Source organism: Ochotona curzoniae, unplaced genomic scaffold, assembly GCF_017591425.1.
Source record: "Ochotona curzoniae isolate NIBS_2020 unplaced genomic scaffold, NIBS_Ocur_1.0 scaffold_4505, whole genome shotgun sequence".
Taxonomy (NCBI): Eukaryota; Metazoa; Chordata; class Mammalia; order Lagomorpha; family Ochotonidae; genus Ochotona; species Ochotona curzoniae.
This window is the reverse complement of record NW_024467118.1, coordinates 9,606,323-9,625,440: the sequence shown is the minus strand read 5'-3', so window position 1 is coordinate 9,625,440 and position 19,118 is coordinate 9,606,323.

The window sequence follows — 19,118 nt, the reverse complement described above, 5'->3', positions numbered from 1 at the left end:
GAATGTTAAGCTGAGTTTCATGTTTGATTGCTCAGAAAGGGGCTGCAAATATTGATCACCATAAAATGAAAGTAGAGATTTATTTCTGAAAAGGAAGCTGAGGAGCACATTTACATGATTCCAAGTTGTAAATAATACCATGGAATTTGGGCTCTTTCCCAAAGCAAAGTGTGATGATTTCTTCTTACACACTGCTTCTGCAGCCTCCTATAGGTAGAGTTCACGCACATCCTATACCTGGGCAAAAGAACAGGAGCTAAAACAAACAGTGCAAGCAGCCAAGCACATGGTAATAGAACCATATTTGAACCACAAACTCATGACAATAAATATCCTGACACTTCAACATCACTACACAATCCCCTGCTTCATCCTACGGAAACAAAGCCTCACTTTCTGATTGAGCCTCACAGAATCATTTCATGCTGTGCCTGCTAGGAATAACCAAATCCAAGATCTCATGGATAGGAATGGAAAACACCTAACAACAGAGACATTCCAGTTAAAAAAAATTGTTATTCTGGACATGGTTTTCTTTTGGGAGCAATCAGAAAGATCAGTGATTGCTTAAAGAAGCAATCATGCAAAAAGTTAATGAGCTAAACATTTCACAATGTGACAGATACCAGCAGATCTAGTACCAACGTTATTCTTTCTTCACTATATTTCTAGTACATTGAATGAGCAGATTCACTACATACTTCTATATAATTGAATTGATCATTCATACTTACACTCACAATTTTTCACATATCATTGACACACTTAAGTTGAGAGTATATGGAGAACTGAAACAAGAATGTTGCTATGTGTGAACAGAAAAATAATTCCATGTAAGCACAAAACAGAATTCAGGTGAAAATTAAATCTGATTTTACTTTTTTGAAGCATGCAAATTCCTTGAACTCTGCTCTTTGTTTTGTCTATGTGTAGAAAACTCAGGTCTTACAAACACAACTAAACACAACTCAGCTTAGCATCTAGTACCTTCAGCCCGTAGAATTCTAAGCACAACTTTGAGACCAAAATTTTTTAAAAAATCAAACAATAATTGCATTAATGAAGGTGAGAGTGTTTTATTTTAACTGAGGCAAGGCTTACAGCCAAGGGAGACAGCTGCAGCCTTCCATTTTTGTCAAAGGGGACAGACAGCCATGTGGAGTGTTTGCCAACACAGCTAGTCATTGTCCTTCCACAATAACACAAAGGTTTCAAAACAGTTGAGTAGTTGGGAGATTCAAGGCAAAGAAGAGCCCCGCCAAGTCATTGACACCACTCTGTTGACCCCTTTGCGAGACTCACAAGCCACTGAGAGTACCTCAATGAGAACATGCCCTAATCAATCCATATCCACCCATCCACAGTCATTCCCCTGAGCCCAGCCTCATGGAGAGCAAATCCGAACTTCAATGCAGAAAACCAGTTTGTCACTACGGGACAGAGATAAAGTGGATTACAGAAAGCTTTGAAGAACATCATCATAATGGGAAAAACAGTAGGTCCTTAGCATCCAATCTGCCCTAGAGGACCTACAGAAGACACACATCTTATTACATTCCCTCAAGAGAGAGCAAGAGGTACGGAGCAGTCAAATTCACAGAAATTCATAGTCCAAGGCTCCATACTCATGTTTGTTTATGAAGGCATTTTTCTCCTTAAGCTGATCAGTAGAGACTAGAGGTAGAAACTATTTCTTCAAATGTTAAATAATGCAAGACTTCAGAAAAATGAATCTTGGAAATATGATACTACCAAAACATCAAAACAATATTCCATTAACTGATCCTAAAGAAATGGAGACCTATGAATTGCCTGAAATCTTTTTTTTTAATTTATTTTATTTTTATCAGAAAGACAGATATACACAGTGGAGGAGAGAGAGTGAGAAAGATCTTCTGTCCAGTGATTCACTCCCCAAGTGACTACAATGGTTGGAGGTAATTCAATCTGAAGCCAGGAACCAGGAGCTTCTTCCGGGTCTCCCACATGGGTACAGGATGTCAAGGCTTTGGCCCATGCCCAACTGCTTTCCCAGGCCACAAGCAGGGAGTTGGATAGGAAGCAGGGAACCAGGACACTAACTGGTGTCCATATGAGATCCTGGTGCATGCAAGGCAAAGACTTCCGCCGCTTGACCACTGCACTGGGCCCCTGAAATCTGTTTTAAAGAAGCTTGGTGAACCACAGAAGAATACAGAAGTCTAACAGAAAAAAAACAAAATGTTCCAAAAAATGATAGAAACCATAAAAAATGACAAATTTTGGAACTGGTAAAATGTAATAAATTAAATGAAAAACTTACTAGCTGTATCAATAGAAGATCAAGCAAAAAAAATCTGGACTAAAATATAGGTCATTTGAAAATATCCAATCAGAGGGAATACAAGAACATAATGGAATCCTGTATGTGTTCACCATAAATAAGTATCAAACCCTTGAAAAGCCGCATATGTCTGCTATAATTGGACATTACACAAAGCGTACATGAAAGGAAACATCACACAGTACTGCAGAAAGAAGCACATTTTCTATGCTAAATTTTAAATAGACTTTTGAATTATACGATCTGCTGAAATTATTTGGAATATAATCACAGTTAATAAAAACACAAATATACTGGGTTATATGAATTTAGTATGATAGTTACTTTTCTGAGGGGAATGCCATAGTGAGTTCTTAAAAATACCAAAAGAGAGGAGATTCACCTTTGAGAAATTTCCCATAGAAAGTATGCAAGTGACAGCAAAATGCTACAACTACCGTTATAGTCACCCAATGTTCTGTCAGCTCATAAGAACTCTCCATTGTGTAAGTAAGCAAAAAGATATCTTAATTACTAGTTATCAACATGCAAATGAAGTCCACAGTAAAATAAGTATTTCCTATAATAATAAAGCAAATAATCCTAGGAGGGCACAGTACAAATGCTCAATGGCTAAATGCTTGCCTTGCATGTGCTGGCATTTTATGTGGGCCCCAGTTCATGTCCCAGCTACTCCACTTCCCATCCTGCTCCTGGTGGCCTAGAAAAGTGGTACAAAGGATGGCCTGAAGCCTTTGGACAATATGCCCACGTGGGAGACCCAGAGGAGGCTTCTGACTCCAGGTTTCAGGTCAAATCAGCTCCAGCTGTTGTGGCCGCTGGGGAGTGAACCAGCCAACAGAAGTTCTATATCTCCTTCTCTCTCTGGATCTATCTTTCCAATAAAACATGGGTAACTCTTTAATAAAAAAAAAAGAAGAAGAAGAAAATTCCTAGGAAATTCAGCACCCAGTTGATGAGAAAATTGAAGGATGTGTAATTAAGTTTCAGATCTGAAGTTTCTCCTTTAAGAAATTCAACCTCCTGAGATTAGAAAGCCATAAGCAATTGCTCACTTTTATGGCTGCTGCCTAATTCATGCAGCTTTTTTTGACCCCTTTCCTGGCTCCTCGTGAGGACGGCTTCTGGCAAGGTTGGTGGCAAGGTGAGGTATTGTTTGGACTAGCTCTGCTTCCACAAGAGCCTTAGAAGTCATAGACGTACCATGCCATATTTCATGTTCTGTATGTTCATTGGATCCTTTCTGTTATTTTACCGCTATAAAAAGAGAGTATTCCAAGTAGTTCATATATACAATTCTAATTAAATAATTAAACTTTCCCCTCTCTAGATCCCTACCTTCTTTTCTTTCTTTCTTTTTTTTTTTTTTAGATTTATTTATTTATTGGAAAATCAGATATACAGAGAGGAGGAGAGAAAGAGAGGAAGATCTTCCATCCAATGATTCACTCCCCAAGTGAGCGCAACGGCAGATGCTATGCCGATCTGAAGCCAGGATCCAGGAACTTCTTCCAGGTCTCCCACACAGGTGCAGGGTCTCAAAGCTTTGGGCCGTCCTCAACTGCTTTCCCAGGCCACAAGCAGGGAGCTGGATGGAAAATTGCCGGGATTAGAACTAGCACCCATATGGGATCCTGGCACGTTCAAGGCAAGGACTTTACCTGCTAGGCCACGCTGCCGGGCCTCCTTTATTTCTTTAAAAAAATTTTCGGGCCGGTACAGAGGTCTAGCAGTTAAAGACCTCGCCTTGAACATGCCAGGATCCCATATGGGTGCTGGTTCTAATCCCGGCAGCTCCATTTCCCATCCAGCTCCCTGCTTGTGGACTGGGAAGACAGTCAAGGACGGCCCAAAGCCTTGGGTTCCTGCACCCACGTGGGAGACCTGGTGGAAACTCCTGGGTACTGGCTCCGGATCAGCACAGCACCAGCCGTTGTGCTCACTTGGGGAGTGAATCATTGGATGGAAAGTCTTCCTCTTTGTCTTTCCTCCTTTCTGTGTATCTGACTTTGTAATAAAATAAATAAAATCTAAAGAAAAAGAAACCATAGCTAACAATTTCTGTAAATCTGGAAGGAGACACGCACATTCAGATGCATGAAACTTTATATATAATTTTATATATAATGGAACTGTCTAGGATAAGAATAAAACTTTAAAGAAATAAAAGAAATGGAGTTCATTGCATATAAGAAAACCCTCTGCAAGAGTCCATCAGATTTCCTAGAAGAAATCTTAGAGGGAGTTCAATGGGGAAAAAAAAATCACTCAGCAACAAAAATTCACCCAAAAGAATCATCCCTCAAATATGGACAAATAGAAATTTCCCTGAGCAGTTAAAAGCTTATAGGAAATGTTAATGGTAGTTCTTTAAGTTGAAATAAAGTATACTAATTAGTGACATCAAAACATATGAGAGTGCAGAATGCACTGATAATTGAATAATCAAATTTGAAAACCTCAGGTCTGGCATTTGGCCTATTGGGTGAGATTTCTGTGACCTGTCTCATCCTGACTAGGTTCGCGTCCCAGCTCTGACTCTCAGTTCCAACTTCCTGCTAAAGAAGATTGGAGAAGACAATAGTGACTCAAGTAGTTGGAAGACCTTGACTAAGTTCGCAGCACCAGGCATTTGAAGAACCACCTGGAATACCGAAACAATTAATCCCGCTGCCCGTGTACATGTATTTTAAGCAAGAAAAAGAATAAAGGTGCAACGGCGGTGTAACTCTGGCATAAAGATTATAAAAGTAGAAGCATCAAATAACTAAAGTTATAATTTTTCATGGCTCTTTAACATAAAAAGCAACAAATGGTGACATGAGAAAAATAATACAATGGATGATATTATGTTGAATATCACAGAAGTGAAAACATAGTACTTAATAGTTTCACTACTGAATTTAGCACACATTATAAGAAGTTGCAGCAATCTTTCCATTTTTAAAAATAAAATATAAAGAAAACAAGAGGGAGGAAGAAAGAGAGAGAAAACAGGAAGGGTAAGAAAGGGCTCCCAGGTTAGAGAAGTGAAATTGCCTTTGCGATTACATAATCTGCTTTACAAAAAATACAAATGCCCCAAAAACCCAGAATTAGAAACAATAAATACACCATCAACATGTAAAAAATAACCCCATTTTTGCACAATAAAAGATAACTATCCAAATACAAATTAAGAAAACTGTTCAAGGCAGTGGGCATTCCAGGAGACGTTAAGACCCTCGGAATCCGTACGGGATTTCCTGGACTCAATACCTCGCCCTGGTTTCTAACGTCAACGTTCTGTCTGAGGTGGCAATTAGAAATGGCTATGTTGTGTTTTCTCACTCATACCCAGACTATAATCCCAGATACATTAGCTTTGCCCTTGGCTCAGGCCTGGATGTTGCAAGCACTCATGGTAGGAGTTAATGGAAATGAGGTTTCTCTCTTTGTCTCTCTTTCTCCCTCCTTCTCTCTCTCTTCCTCAAATAAATAAATTTTTGCTCTTTGTATACATACATTTTAAAAAGAAAAAAAGATGCTAATAAGCATACACAAACTCATAGTCACAGCATAAACCTATAGGTGTAAATTTATCCAATAGAAAGAAAGACCTATAAGGTGAAAACTGAAAGCAGAAGATAAAGTAAACCAGAGACAGATGAATAAGATATTTCAAGTTCATGAATCAGAAGAATCAAGATTGCAAAATGCCTACCCTACTGGCTATGCTAATGTACCTGCCCAGAATTTATATGTTGAGGACTCAGTTAAGAGGTAATGATATTGGGCCCAGCATGGTAGCCTAGCTGCTAAAGTCCTTGCCTTGCATGCACCAGGATCCCATATGGGCTCTGGTGCCTGTCCCAGCTGCGCTGCTTCCCATCCAGCTCCATGCCTGTGGCCTGGGAGGGCAGTCAAGGACAGCCCAAAGTCTTAGGCCCTTATTACTACATGGGAGACTCAGAAGAAGCTCCTGGCTTCTGGCTTCAGATTGGTTCAGCTCCAGCAGTTTCAGCCACTGGGAGAGTAAATCATCACACAAATAGATCTTCCTCCCTGTCTCTCCTCCTCTCTGTATATCTGTCTTTCCAATAACAATAAATAAATCTTTAAAAAAAAAAAACTACATCCTTATCTCACATAGGCAAAAGTCAGGTAGCGGAAAACTTCAGATTGTGGTCAAAGGGTACAAACTTTTACTTGTGAGATTTAAAATAAACAAGTCTGGAGACTCAATACATGGGTTGTTGCTAACAGGATAGATCCTAGGGATTCTTAGCACACACATTCATACAAAGCTACATGAGTCATGGACATGTTAATTAGCTAGGTTGTGACAATCATTTCATACTGTGCATGTATGTCAAAACAGCGCATTCTACATTTCAAGTGCATGTAAGTTTTAGTTGCCAATTGTACCTCACTAAAATTGTCAAGATTAGACTGATTGTTAATGAATAAATAAGATAATGTAGGTATATATTTCTTATAACTAAAATACATGCATTTTGCGCTTACTGTGGATAATTGTCCGGACTAAGACCTGCTTAGGAAGTCAGGGTCTAAGCATCCTAACACATTATACCAATGCAAATTTATAAAATCCCAACGTATGAGACCCAATATAAAAATGCAAGAGACAGATTTCAGAAAGTATTATGCACCAATAGTCAAAGAAATGATATGAGCAATGTGTTCTGATTTCTAAATGATAATGAAAATTCTATATCCAGGAAATAGCAGTAATCACTCTATCTGTGCTACTCCAAATGCTGGCAGGACTGTGCCAGAGTTTGTGTATGTCTAACACAAAACGGGGGGTTTCTGCTCTAGGTAGACAAGAGCAACTGAAAGTGCAGATGGAAGAGGATGGTGTTGAAAAACAGTTAAAGGTCGAGTATCTCTAATCTGCAAAATCCAAAATATGTCAAACTCTTTAACTTTTCAGGACCAATGGGACATCACAAATAGAAAATTCTACAGCAGATATCTTGTGACAAGTTGCAGCCAAAATACAAGGACACTTAAAATACTACATAAAATACCTTCAGGTAATTGTAAGGTGTGCTGTAACCTGGAGATGGCTCATTCCTCACAGGTTCATATTCTGGAAGCTTCATCCCCAATATGCTGATGTGAGATTTAACAGAACCTTAAATGTGGGGCCTGGTGGGAGGTCCATGGTCCTTGGTCCACGCCCAGCTCTGCCCTTGGAAAACAGAGCTGGTCCCGTAGAGGAGAAGGATGTTGTGGTTCCTGAGCCTAAGATCCTGCTCCTTCTTAGCTCCATGTCTGGTTGACATGATCTCTGGTTCCTGCAGATGTTCCCAAATGATGCTTCATACCTTCAGCCCTGATCGTGAGCCCCAACTGGACTGTGGGATCTTAGAGGTTCAGCCTCCCAAACTGTGAGTTCAATAAACCTCTGTTCTTCGTATTCACTACTGTATGAAAGAACTAACAATGAAAAGTATACATAAGACATAAGTGAATTTTGAATTTACCCTTGGATCACATTTGCAACTTATAATCATGCATACACAAATATTTAAAACTCAAAAATATATGAAAATTGAAATGCTTATATTACCAAGTCTTTTAAATAGGGATATTCAACATATGTGGGTTTGGGGTATTTTTGTTTGTTTGGTTGGTTGGTTCTTTTTTTTTTTTTTTTTTGCAGCTGTAGAATCAGACACTAAAGTTTGGTAACCCACCTATAGAAACCAAATAATTTGAAGCACTGTTAACCAAGGGAGCACAACCATGGTCCCTGTCACTCCCCAAACAATCGCTGTGCACCTTTCTCTGATGCTGCATTCCATCCATTCGGCCAGTCAGTCACCATTGGTGCTCCACCATGTTTTAAGGGGCAGAGCGTGTTTTCTGTTTCAGCTAAATTTTCATCTATCTTCAAGGTGAAAGTTTCATGCACACGTTTAACTTAATGCTACTTTGATATCTCACTTCTCATCCGCAGCAATTGTCCCCAGTGAACTGTGAAGTCTACTCAGCAATATTAGCTGTTAGACACAGAAAAAGAAAGTGCTCTGAAACAATCTGAAGGCACAGGCACTGTGAAAGATCCACAGTTCATATTCTGCAGATTTGGCAGCACAACTCTGAACTTTGACAGTCATTCACAAACCATGGCGCTCCAGGGGTGAGGGAGCCATGGGCACAGAATCTTTATGCAACACCTACCAAACACACTATCAATGATACTCAGATTCTAAGTATTTCTAGAAACTCTCACAAATCTTAGTTGATTTGACTAGTAAAATGTCCCCTCTTATAATGACACAAAATCAGCCTCCCTTTGTTTTCTACTGGTCTTTTTCTTGTTTTCCAATATTAGGAGCATAATGGTTCCCAGAAGGGTGATTATAAAGCTTCATAGAAATGGTGAATGGGGTACTGGCACAGCAAAACTGAAAGGGTAGACCAGAGTCATACCCCGCTTCCCTGTAGGAGCCCTCTGTAACACTGCTGGCAACTCTGACTTCTCCACTGCTTCTGTTTCTTTCTACTTCCTTAGCGCTGCTGACAAGCCAAGCCTGACCTCCTGAGACATGAACTAGACTGAGTTGCTGCTACTCCATCATCTTTTGTGAAAACAGCCTTTTTCAAACTTTATCTGGCTCTGGAATGACAGCAAAGGCTCAAGTTCCATGCATTGACCTCTACAGCCCACCCTCTGTCAGCCACAGTCAGAAAAGACAATAGCTGATGATTCTCAGACAGGCCCATTGGCCAGGCCTCACTGCCACCAGAGAAACATCTCCTTGGCCCAGACATTGGGCGGGTTCCACTTGGAAACTTCAAGTCTGAACCACAACAGTTGTCAACTGAATCATGTTTATGAAAACAGCAACTTGGAACTTGAAGAGATTATGAAACTAAAGAGTATTGGAATTTTAGAGACAGAAAAGTACACTTTTCGCCTTTGGAAAGGTCACCCTTCCCGTGTTCAGGTTTATGAGCTGTGATGTTTGTGGTGGCTGTGTATCAACTCCTGTTTTTTTTCCTGCAGGGCATTTCTGCGTAAATGTCACTTTCTGTGTCTGGCACACTACAAGTTGAGGAGGGCTTGTAGGTAGTAGATATCCAGGCTTTGTTCCCCTGGGAAGTTTTGAATTTTGTTTTCTGCATTTTAACTGAAATTGTTTCTACAGTGATGATGAGTTTGCAATCATAGAAGATCTCTAAAATCATGCCCCTCCCTGAAAAAAAAAAACAACTAACAATAATGAATCCGCCTCACATCACCATGCCCACACAGAGACAGTGCTTCAAACTTGGGCTTGCAGACCGAGAAATCATACCAGTTTCCCCCCACCCACCCTCAAATATGGAAGTCATTAGGAACAAAACAGGAGTCACCAGGCCAGAATTAAGTGTCTGTCTTGAGAAAGGTGGTAAGAACAGACTGGCTTAACGCGATGGGTAAGTGACTTTCTCTTTCTCCTTCAGTCTGGGAGCAGACATGTGTCTGGCATTTCCTGCAAGACATGCCAGGAAATGCCGTGTGGGCTTGAAAAGAAAGAGCGAGAAATGAAAACAGAAACCAAAACTCTCAGGTTCTTGTACTCAGTGATAGACAAATTACTTATACTCCAGGTTGGTCTCCTGCTCATGAATATTGAGATAGAATTATATGAGATGATGCAAGTAATATGTTTTGCACAACAAAACGGAGCATGCTGGACAATTACCCCAGTCAAAAGAAGACAGCAATGATCTCAGTGATGGAGACACTAAGATCGTCTGTGTCAGTAACGGACATGGGAATGGTTTTCTCATCTGTAGATTGGCAAAATTGACAGCATTTCAGGACTGTCACATCCACCTGGGCAGATCCTTGGAGCGTGCACCGCGTTGGAACCCGGGGTTGATATCGGGTGACCCTTCCCCGTCACTGGGTACTGGGGTGGTTGGGAGACTGGGTATGGCCTTTCCCCTTATCTTCCCTCTTCCCCCAGAAATAGGAAGAAGAAATAGAAAGTTTGGAATCGATTTTCACACCCACTTTTCCTTAGTCCTAGATCTTTCTCCCCTGATTAACTATGTAAGAAATATCATAAGTAAATAAATAAAATTCCATAAAGAATTAAAGCAGTCACCCATCAGTATTCATGTGGGATTGGCTCCAGGAACTCACATAGATAGCAAAATTCTCAGATATGCAAATTCTTTATTTAAAATGCTGCAGTATTTTCATAAAGTGTACATATCCTCCCATATATGTTAAATCATACCCAGAATACTACAAGACCTGACGTATAGGTCTTAGATGTCTTGTATGTTATAGTAATGTATGTACCTGCCCTTAAATTACAGAAGCCAGATTTTCTTTCGGTTCCTAGTTAGGTCATCAAGGACCTGAAGAAAGGATCAGATGCAAATGGCAACCCTATTTCTATAATCCTGATGTCACTTAATCATGCAATATCTATAAAGTTTCCAGCTCCTAATAAACACGGGATTAGGTACAAAAAAGAGCTGGAATTTTGAATGAAATTGTCCATAGAAACCGGTTACAACTCAGGGGAAAGGAAGGGCAAGGAGCTGGTTGTTTCTCAATATTGTTTTCTAACATTATCTTGCCAAATATCAAGTTGAAAGCAACTAACGAACAAACAATATTTATAGGTCATGAAATGTCCTATTCTCACAGAATATGACAAATGCCAGCACATAATATCACAACAAAAGAGAATCATACATTTTCACATGAAATAAAAACAAGGGGATTCATTCCATTTTAACTAAATTCTTACTGAACTTCCGAAGTCTCTAACTTGTGAAAGTAGTTTAAACACCTCTCCAAAACCCCAAGGAAGGGGATCGACTCTTCCTTCATGTCATTCATCTTTCCCAAACTGGACATTGGAGCATAGTACAAAATGACCCCTCACACTCCTCCTTCAGAATCTGATTGTGAATTATTTAAGGGTTGGTCAGCAGTAAAATCTTCAAGAGGGAGACAGAACAGAAAATACAAAGATTCTCTATTCAGAAAAGCCATTACACTCTGTAAAGATCAGATTTGAATGTACTTATTACATCATTTTCTACTCAACAGTCATGCACATTCTTTTCATCACAACAAACATAAATACATTAACTTGCAGCCACTTTTTCTATTTTTTACATAATTAAAGAAGCAAAGGCGATGTGGAAATACTGAAATTCCATTAATTATGAGTCTAATAATAATCACTGCTAAGCTTTCTAATACATTCTTATCTTTAGAAAAACATAACTACATTTAACAAGAATACATGAACACACCAAGAAAACACATTCAACAGCAAAGTTAAATACTAATGCACATTAAGTCCTGTTCTACACTTTTAATTGCAAAAGTAAATTTAAGAATTCATAAAAGCAGAAGAATTATATTATACATATGCAGATACCACTAACTGCTAACTTTTTAGCCTTCTTATATGCATGATAGCTTGTTTCCTTAGCTCTCAACACATTTTTTTTAATATTTTTAATCCAAAGTCACATATAGAAAGAGGAGGAGGGATAGAGAGGAAGCATGGAAGCACTTCCGTCTGTTGATTCACTCCCCAAGCGGCTGCAATGGCTGGAGCTGAACCAATCCAAAGCCAGGAATCCAGAGCCTCTTCCAGGTCTCCTCTGTGGGTGCAGGGTCCCAACACTTTGGGCCATCCTGTATTGCTTTCCCAGGCAACAAACAGGGAGCTGGATGGGAAGCGAGGCCACTGGGATTAGAACTGGCAACATTAGGCTATTGCACCAGGCTCCTAACCCTCAACACATTTTAAGCAGATGAAAAATTCCCATCATCATTCATCATCATTCAAAAATTTGTAGCTAGTAATAACAGTTGCAACCATTCCTTGGATCCTTTTTCTTGCCAAGAACCATAAATGCTTGGCCTATCTTAGTATGTTTAATTGTCACAGAAATCACATGAGTCAGGTATCATTCTCATCTCTATTTCTCAGATGAAGGGACCGCGACACAGTGTGGCTCTGTACTTTTTTCAGGATCACTCGTCTCTTAAGATGCAGAGAAAAGTCTGGCACTAGAAACCACCGTTTGAACCCAGCAACACATTCACTTTCTAACAGAGGACACCCTCTCAATATTCCACTAATTCTCAGCTTTAACAAACCTTCATGGATACGTTGGAGAACTTTATGAAATCATAAGATGTTTTGTTGGTAACTGCTGTATCTAGTTCTCCTTGAAGTAGGAAACACTTTGAGTCTGTACAAATGGCAAGTGGGATAAACTCATTGACTAATATTATATGGCATCTTTGTCCTGATAGAAAATGTAGTTCTTTATAAATAAAACTGTCACCGAGGAACCAAGGGCAATGCTTCTGAGCTTTCTTTATGAACACTATCATTTAGTGAGGAAAACACACTTCGATGTTACTCATCCAGAGCAGATGTGCTCCATTTGTATATGAGGCAGTGCTAGTGAAGAATAAACATAAATAAAATGGTGTGAAAGCCTCGATTCCAAAAAAAGCTTAAGAGGAAAAGGACATGGCCTCATAAACTTCCCTGTGCAGACCTGGGCCGTCTGAATCATCCATGTTTGTGTTTGGTAACATGGAAACACTTGGAACTTAAGAGTCAGAAAAACCACATAAGAGATTTAACACCACAACTTAATAACTTTCACACCTTGGGAAAATCAGTGACTGAATTCCCATAAACCCTAGTTTATGTGTAAATAAAGATACTCTCTCTGTGTCTTAAATACGTAGAAATATCGGCACTAAAACCAAATGATGGCAATAAAAGTGCTTTATGAATTCTATATGGACTCAGTTTCACTCAATTCTCAAGTGTTTATTGATATCTCGATATAATAAAAACTATGGTAAGTCCCCAAGTTTCAAGATCAATGTGTTCTAGTACAAAACTTTAAAAAAGTATTATTGTTAGTATGGCAGTTTTAAGTCATATTTCTAGCAGCACAGAACCGTACCTTATAGGTACTTGATAGCACATTTGGGCCATCATTCATATTTATTGTAAGCTACGGGTTTAGTTTCTACTATATAAATCATATTTGATACAGAAGATAATTTTTGTGCTCTACATTTTTATGACATTCTGATTTTTTTTTTACAAATCCCTTGGTTAAAAATACATGTAAATGTTTTCACAAACACAACTACCTCTTTATAATGTGTCCTTAAGAACACATTCTACTATAATTTGGAGCCTGCCTCTGTTTTACATTTACTTTTCAACTCAAGGCACGAGAACCCTTAAAAAAAAACAGGTGCTTTCTCTAATCAACCAAAGTACAATATTTGAAGAACATAAGGGGTCATTGAATATTCTTTGATTTCCTCAGTCATGCCTCTGGGGTTTTGTTTATCATGATTTAATTATCCTCTTTGATATTCATTTTTTATCATTGGCTCACCACAACTTTTGGCATAGGCACTGTGTTCAAGACATTTTTCTGCATGGCATGCTATGGGGAATGTGAACAATAAAAATACTATATTGATGAAGTATAGATTCTGTGACTTTAGAGAACTTCCAGAAACAGACAATTCTTGCACTAGAATGTAAAGCTAAGGATATCATCAGATCAACAGAGACAGCATGATCTCCAGTCCTGCAGTGTGAATCTCCTGACACACAACTCCCGATCAGTCTGGACCGTCTTAGGATGATTTCTGTCATTCATGACTGACTACAATTCCTAAACTGTCTAAATCTCTGGTTCATACGGGCCTAAGGAGCAAACTTTGCTTCCCACACTACTCTGGACAGAAGCAAATGTTAAGAATAATGTCAGCATAAAAGCATTTTAAAATACTGAGAAACAGTATAAAGAACCTTAAAAAAATAAGTCCAATATATGATCCAATGAGTGGGCATGCCCCAAAGGATATGAAATTAGTATATTAAAAGAATGCCTGCACTTTCATGGCCATTACAAAACTATTCACAAATACCAAGAAACAGAATTACCCTAAATGTCCATAGTGAATTGACAGACAAAGAAAACATACACTCTAGCTTTAATCAGAAGGTAGAAGAAAACCTTGCTATTTGCGACAGTACAGATGAACCTGGAAGACATTACACTGGATGAAAGAAGTCTTGCGTGGGACGATAAATCCACATGATTTCACTTACATGTATTTTTTTCTAACTCACTGAAGCAGAGAAAGGACGAGTTGTCCACAGAAACTAGACGGGAGGATGTACAGTCAAAGGATACAACATTTCAGTTAAGATGAAAAGTCAAGAGACCTATTGTACAGTGTGGCAGCTGTGGTTAACAGGAATGTATTGTGTACTTGAAATTTGCTCAGAGTAGTCTTTATGTTTTTTACCTCCCCAAAACAAGTGAATGAGACATTTATATATTCACTAGCCTGATTTAGCCATTCCACACTGTAGTCATACATTTATTTCAAAACATCATATAAAGCATGATATGTAAAATTTTTATTTGTAAAATAAGTATGATTCTGGGAAATGTTTCAAAGAGCGGTGGAAAAATTAAAGTAGAAGGATGTGTAGGACTTGTCATTAAGAAAAACGAAGATAAGAAAAAATAAAACTCCTCAGACAGAAGATTAAAACATGTGGAAGAATGAATCAGGTATATTCAAGAGGCAGGAGATTCCATGAAGGGCTGGAATTTACAAGAAATTACAAGAGGAGCTGGGATGCATAAACAAGAGTAACTATCAGAGTGACTGACAATGTCACGCTAAGCAGTTCAGAATCGAGTGGGGAACTCCACGTGGGTATGCATTCCATCCAACTATGTTGTGACCCCTTGTTGATGCTAGTTTCTCTACAATGAGACACTTGACCCCAGTGAATAGTGAAAAGCTCAGGCATGGGCCCAGCACAGTAGCCTAGAGGCTGAAGTCCTTGTCTCATACACGCCAGGATCCCATATGGATGCCGGTTCTAATCCCGGTGGCCCCACTTTCCATCTAGGTCCTTGCCTGTGGCCTGGGAAAGCAGTGGAGGATGGCCCAAAGCCTTGGACCTGCACCCACGTGGGAGTCAGGAGAAGCTTTAGGTTCCTGGCTTCGGATTGGCTCAGCTTCAGCCGTTACGGCTGCTTGGGAGTGAATCATTGGACAGACGATCTTCCTCTTTCTCTGCTCCTCTCTGTATATCTCACTTTACAATAAAAATAAGTAAATCTTTCAAAAGAAGAAGGAGGAGGGATGGCACAAGTGAAAAAGGCAGTGCCCTCCCTAGAGTAACAGCAATAGAGCATATCATGGCAATTGTGGTATGACAATGGTGGAAAATCTAGTATCATATTGTCAAAGTATATTTAGCAGTTTGGCTAGTATATTTTATTTTCACTTTGAGATTTCTATCAATTTTCTCTTACTAACACCAAATTCTACAAATATAACTTGAGCTCCAGTTGTGTGCCAATGACACTGCTAAGACTGTCATGAAATGCAGCATATGGCAACGCGAGTGTCTTTGACTCAGTCTACCATTTCAACTGCCATTCTCTTCTAGAACATCTTCACATACATATTCGGAATCAGTGCTTCCTAGCTGTCTGAGCATATCTGACATAGCTCAGACAGGTTAACACCAAACTTGTATTTGAACTCAAGTAACATGGTATCAGAATCTAGACTTCTACCCAGTACATTTCACTGTTGAATGTGCCTCCATCATTGAATGGGAAATACATATGCGATTTGACTCCATTCATTAGAATGCTGTTTTCTTAATGTGATATAACAAACACTTTGATTAAAGACCCAGCTAGAATCTTAAGATTTGCAAGAAGAAACGTAGCTGGGCCCAGCACAATAGTGTAGTGGTTAAGGTCCTCGCTTTGTACGCACCAGGATCCCATATGGGCGCCAGTTCTAATCCCGGTTGCCCTGCTTCCCATTCAGCTCCCTGCTTGCGATCTGGGAAAGCAATGGAGGATGGTCCAAAACCTTGGGACCCTGCACCTGTGTGGGAGACCTGGAAGAAGCTCCTGGATTCTGGCTTTGGTACAGCATAGCAATAGCCGTTGTGGTCCCTTAGGGAGCAAATCATCATATGGACAAAAGATCTTCCTGTCTGTCTCTCCTCCTCTCTGTATATCTGACTTTGCGATAAAAATGAAATAAGCCTTTAAAAAAATTACTTAAATGTTACTACCAAATCTTCATAATCCTCCTTTAAAGATCATGTTCTTTTCCCTAGAGAGGTGGTATCCTGCTTAAAGCTACACAGGTAGTAATGGCCAATATGGCATCTGAGCCATGACATGAAGAATTTCCCAGATCCTTGTATTTTTAATGTCATATCACTGCCTCCATTTTTTCCTTTCTATTATTTTCAGCCCTTTATGTGTACCTGGTTTTGATTCATCCAAAAAACAAAACAAACAAACAAAAAAAGCAAAACAAAACAAAACAGAGAAATCCTAGCAATGAAATACTGTGTTTAACATTGCGCTTACAAGGGCCCGGCAGCATGACCTAGCAGCTAAAGTCCTTGCCTTGAATGCGCCCCAGGATCCCATATGGGTGCCGGTTCTAATCCCAGCAGCTCCACTTCCCATCCAGCTCCCTGCTTGTGGCCTGGGAAAGCAGTCGAGGATGGCCCAAAGCTTTGGGACCCTGCACCAGTTCATGGATCCTGGCTTTGGATTGGCATAGCATCTGCCGTTCCGCTCACTTGGGGAGTGAATCATCAGATGGAAGATCTTCCTCTCTGTCTCTCCTCTTTTCTGTATATCTGACTTTCCAATAAATAATAAAATAAATCTTTTAAGAAAAAAATTGCACTTATAAGACCTTGACAGTCCCAGAAACAGCCAACCCTGTATGACTTTGACAATTCAATTTCCCTATCCCCAGGACCCTTATTTTGGTTAGCAGTATCATCTGCACTGAGTCTCTCAAGTTATATTTGTGAGATGAGGTCAATATCATAAACCTGAGTTGTAACGAGGAGATGCAGTAACAGTTAATGATGGTTCACATCGGAATTACACTATCAGTACAATCAAGGAGAAGAATACAGAGTCGTTGTCTTCTGGACTGTACCATTTCTTGCCGGGTCACATCAACAATGGAAAGGATATGAACCTGGTATAATAGATGTCACTATTGAAAACGAGGAGATAAAATATTACTAATGACTATAAATTTTTAAATATCAATAAACCAACTTAAAATTTTAGATTTATAATAAACACTTTTAAGAAGGTAGCTCAAAGCACAGACTTGTTCAGATTAACATCATTGTTATCCAGAAATGTTACAACTGCAGCTTCCTGTTGATCTGACCCCCTTTTCTCACAACTCTTCCGATCTATTTCCACAAGGGAGTCAAAGGCATCACGTGAAAGGAAACTGATCATGCCATTGTCCAGTTTCAAGTGGCATCCCCTGCATTTTAAATAAAATTCAGATCCCTAATTCTAGCCTTGCCATCTGGCATCCTCTTTTGCCTTGACCCGTGCCCTGTGTTGTTCAGTAGGGCTCCCTTTATTGAGACTTCTCAGACATGTTCAGGTACTCTCACTTCAAGCCCCTGCCCCCAATGCTCCCCTTGTTTTCACTCCTGGCTACAGATCTGTTCCTCGTGCCATAATCATCATTCTTGGAAATTCTTGCTTTAGCAACTTCTCTCTCCATATTCCAAATTTCATATGTTCATATTCTCAGTCACTAAATCACCCTTCCTTTCGATGCCTGAATCATATTTTTATTCCTTCATCTCTACATTTACTGCCTCTCTACATGAGTAGCTTACATTTCAGTGTGAAGGGAACCAATAATGTTCTCATGTAATTCTATTAAAAATTACAATGACATTTCTAAGGAGAATTGATAAAACATTTCTGACATTTGTGAGAATTGTAAATAGATGAGAGTGGCAATAATAATCTTATAAATAAAGAACATGGCTTGCAACTTATAAGTCTATAATCAATAAGACAACTATTAAAAAGTATGAAACAATTACTAGCAAACATCCTATTTATTATAAAGGAATTCTTATGTTCTACAAAAAGAATAATGAATATTCAGTAAATATCATTAAAGAATTTGTCTAATAGCATTTTTAAAATTTTTGTATACATCAGAAAATAAAACAAAATTCAAATTAATTTCTCAGGTAAGTGCATAAATAAAGCAAACAAAAAGAACTGGAAGACAGTACTTTAAGAATCCTAAGAATCTTGTGGGAGAGAAAAATCACTGAACCATTAATGTAGAGAGTAAAAAAGGCCTCTTACGGTAAACATTGCCATGGAAAACTAATACAATCACTTACTAAGAACTATTCATGTAAGAAATATCCTCATAATAGACTATAATTTTTAATCTGTGCATAGCACACATTTGTTTATAAATAAAAATTATGGATACCCGCAAAATAGGAAAAATACATTAGCAAATAATTCACATAAGTGATATAAAAAATGTAGATATGTGCAAAAAAGATCACTCTCCCTAATAGTCAAATGCAAATGCAATTTGTAAATATTTCCCAAGTATTAAGGTAGCAAAGGTTTTTTTCTAAGATATTACTACTCTTAGGAAGAATGCATTAGACAGGTGCTAATGTGTTGGGATAAGGAAGGGTAAATTAGTACAACCTAACTGAAATGCAATTTGGCAACATGAATTCAGAAATGCCTAAGTTTCACTATGACATCAGTAATATAGAAATATATCCTGAGTACATGAGTACATAGATGTGTACAAGGGTGCTCAATGTAATATTAATTATAATGGCAGGAAAAACATTTCTGGCCTAAGTGTTTAATAGGGCAATAGTTAAAT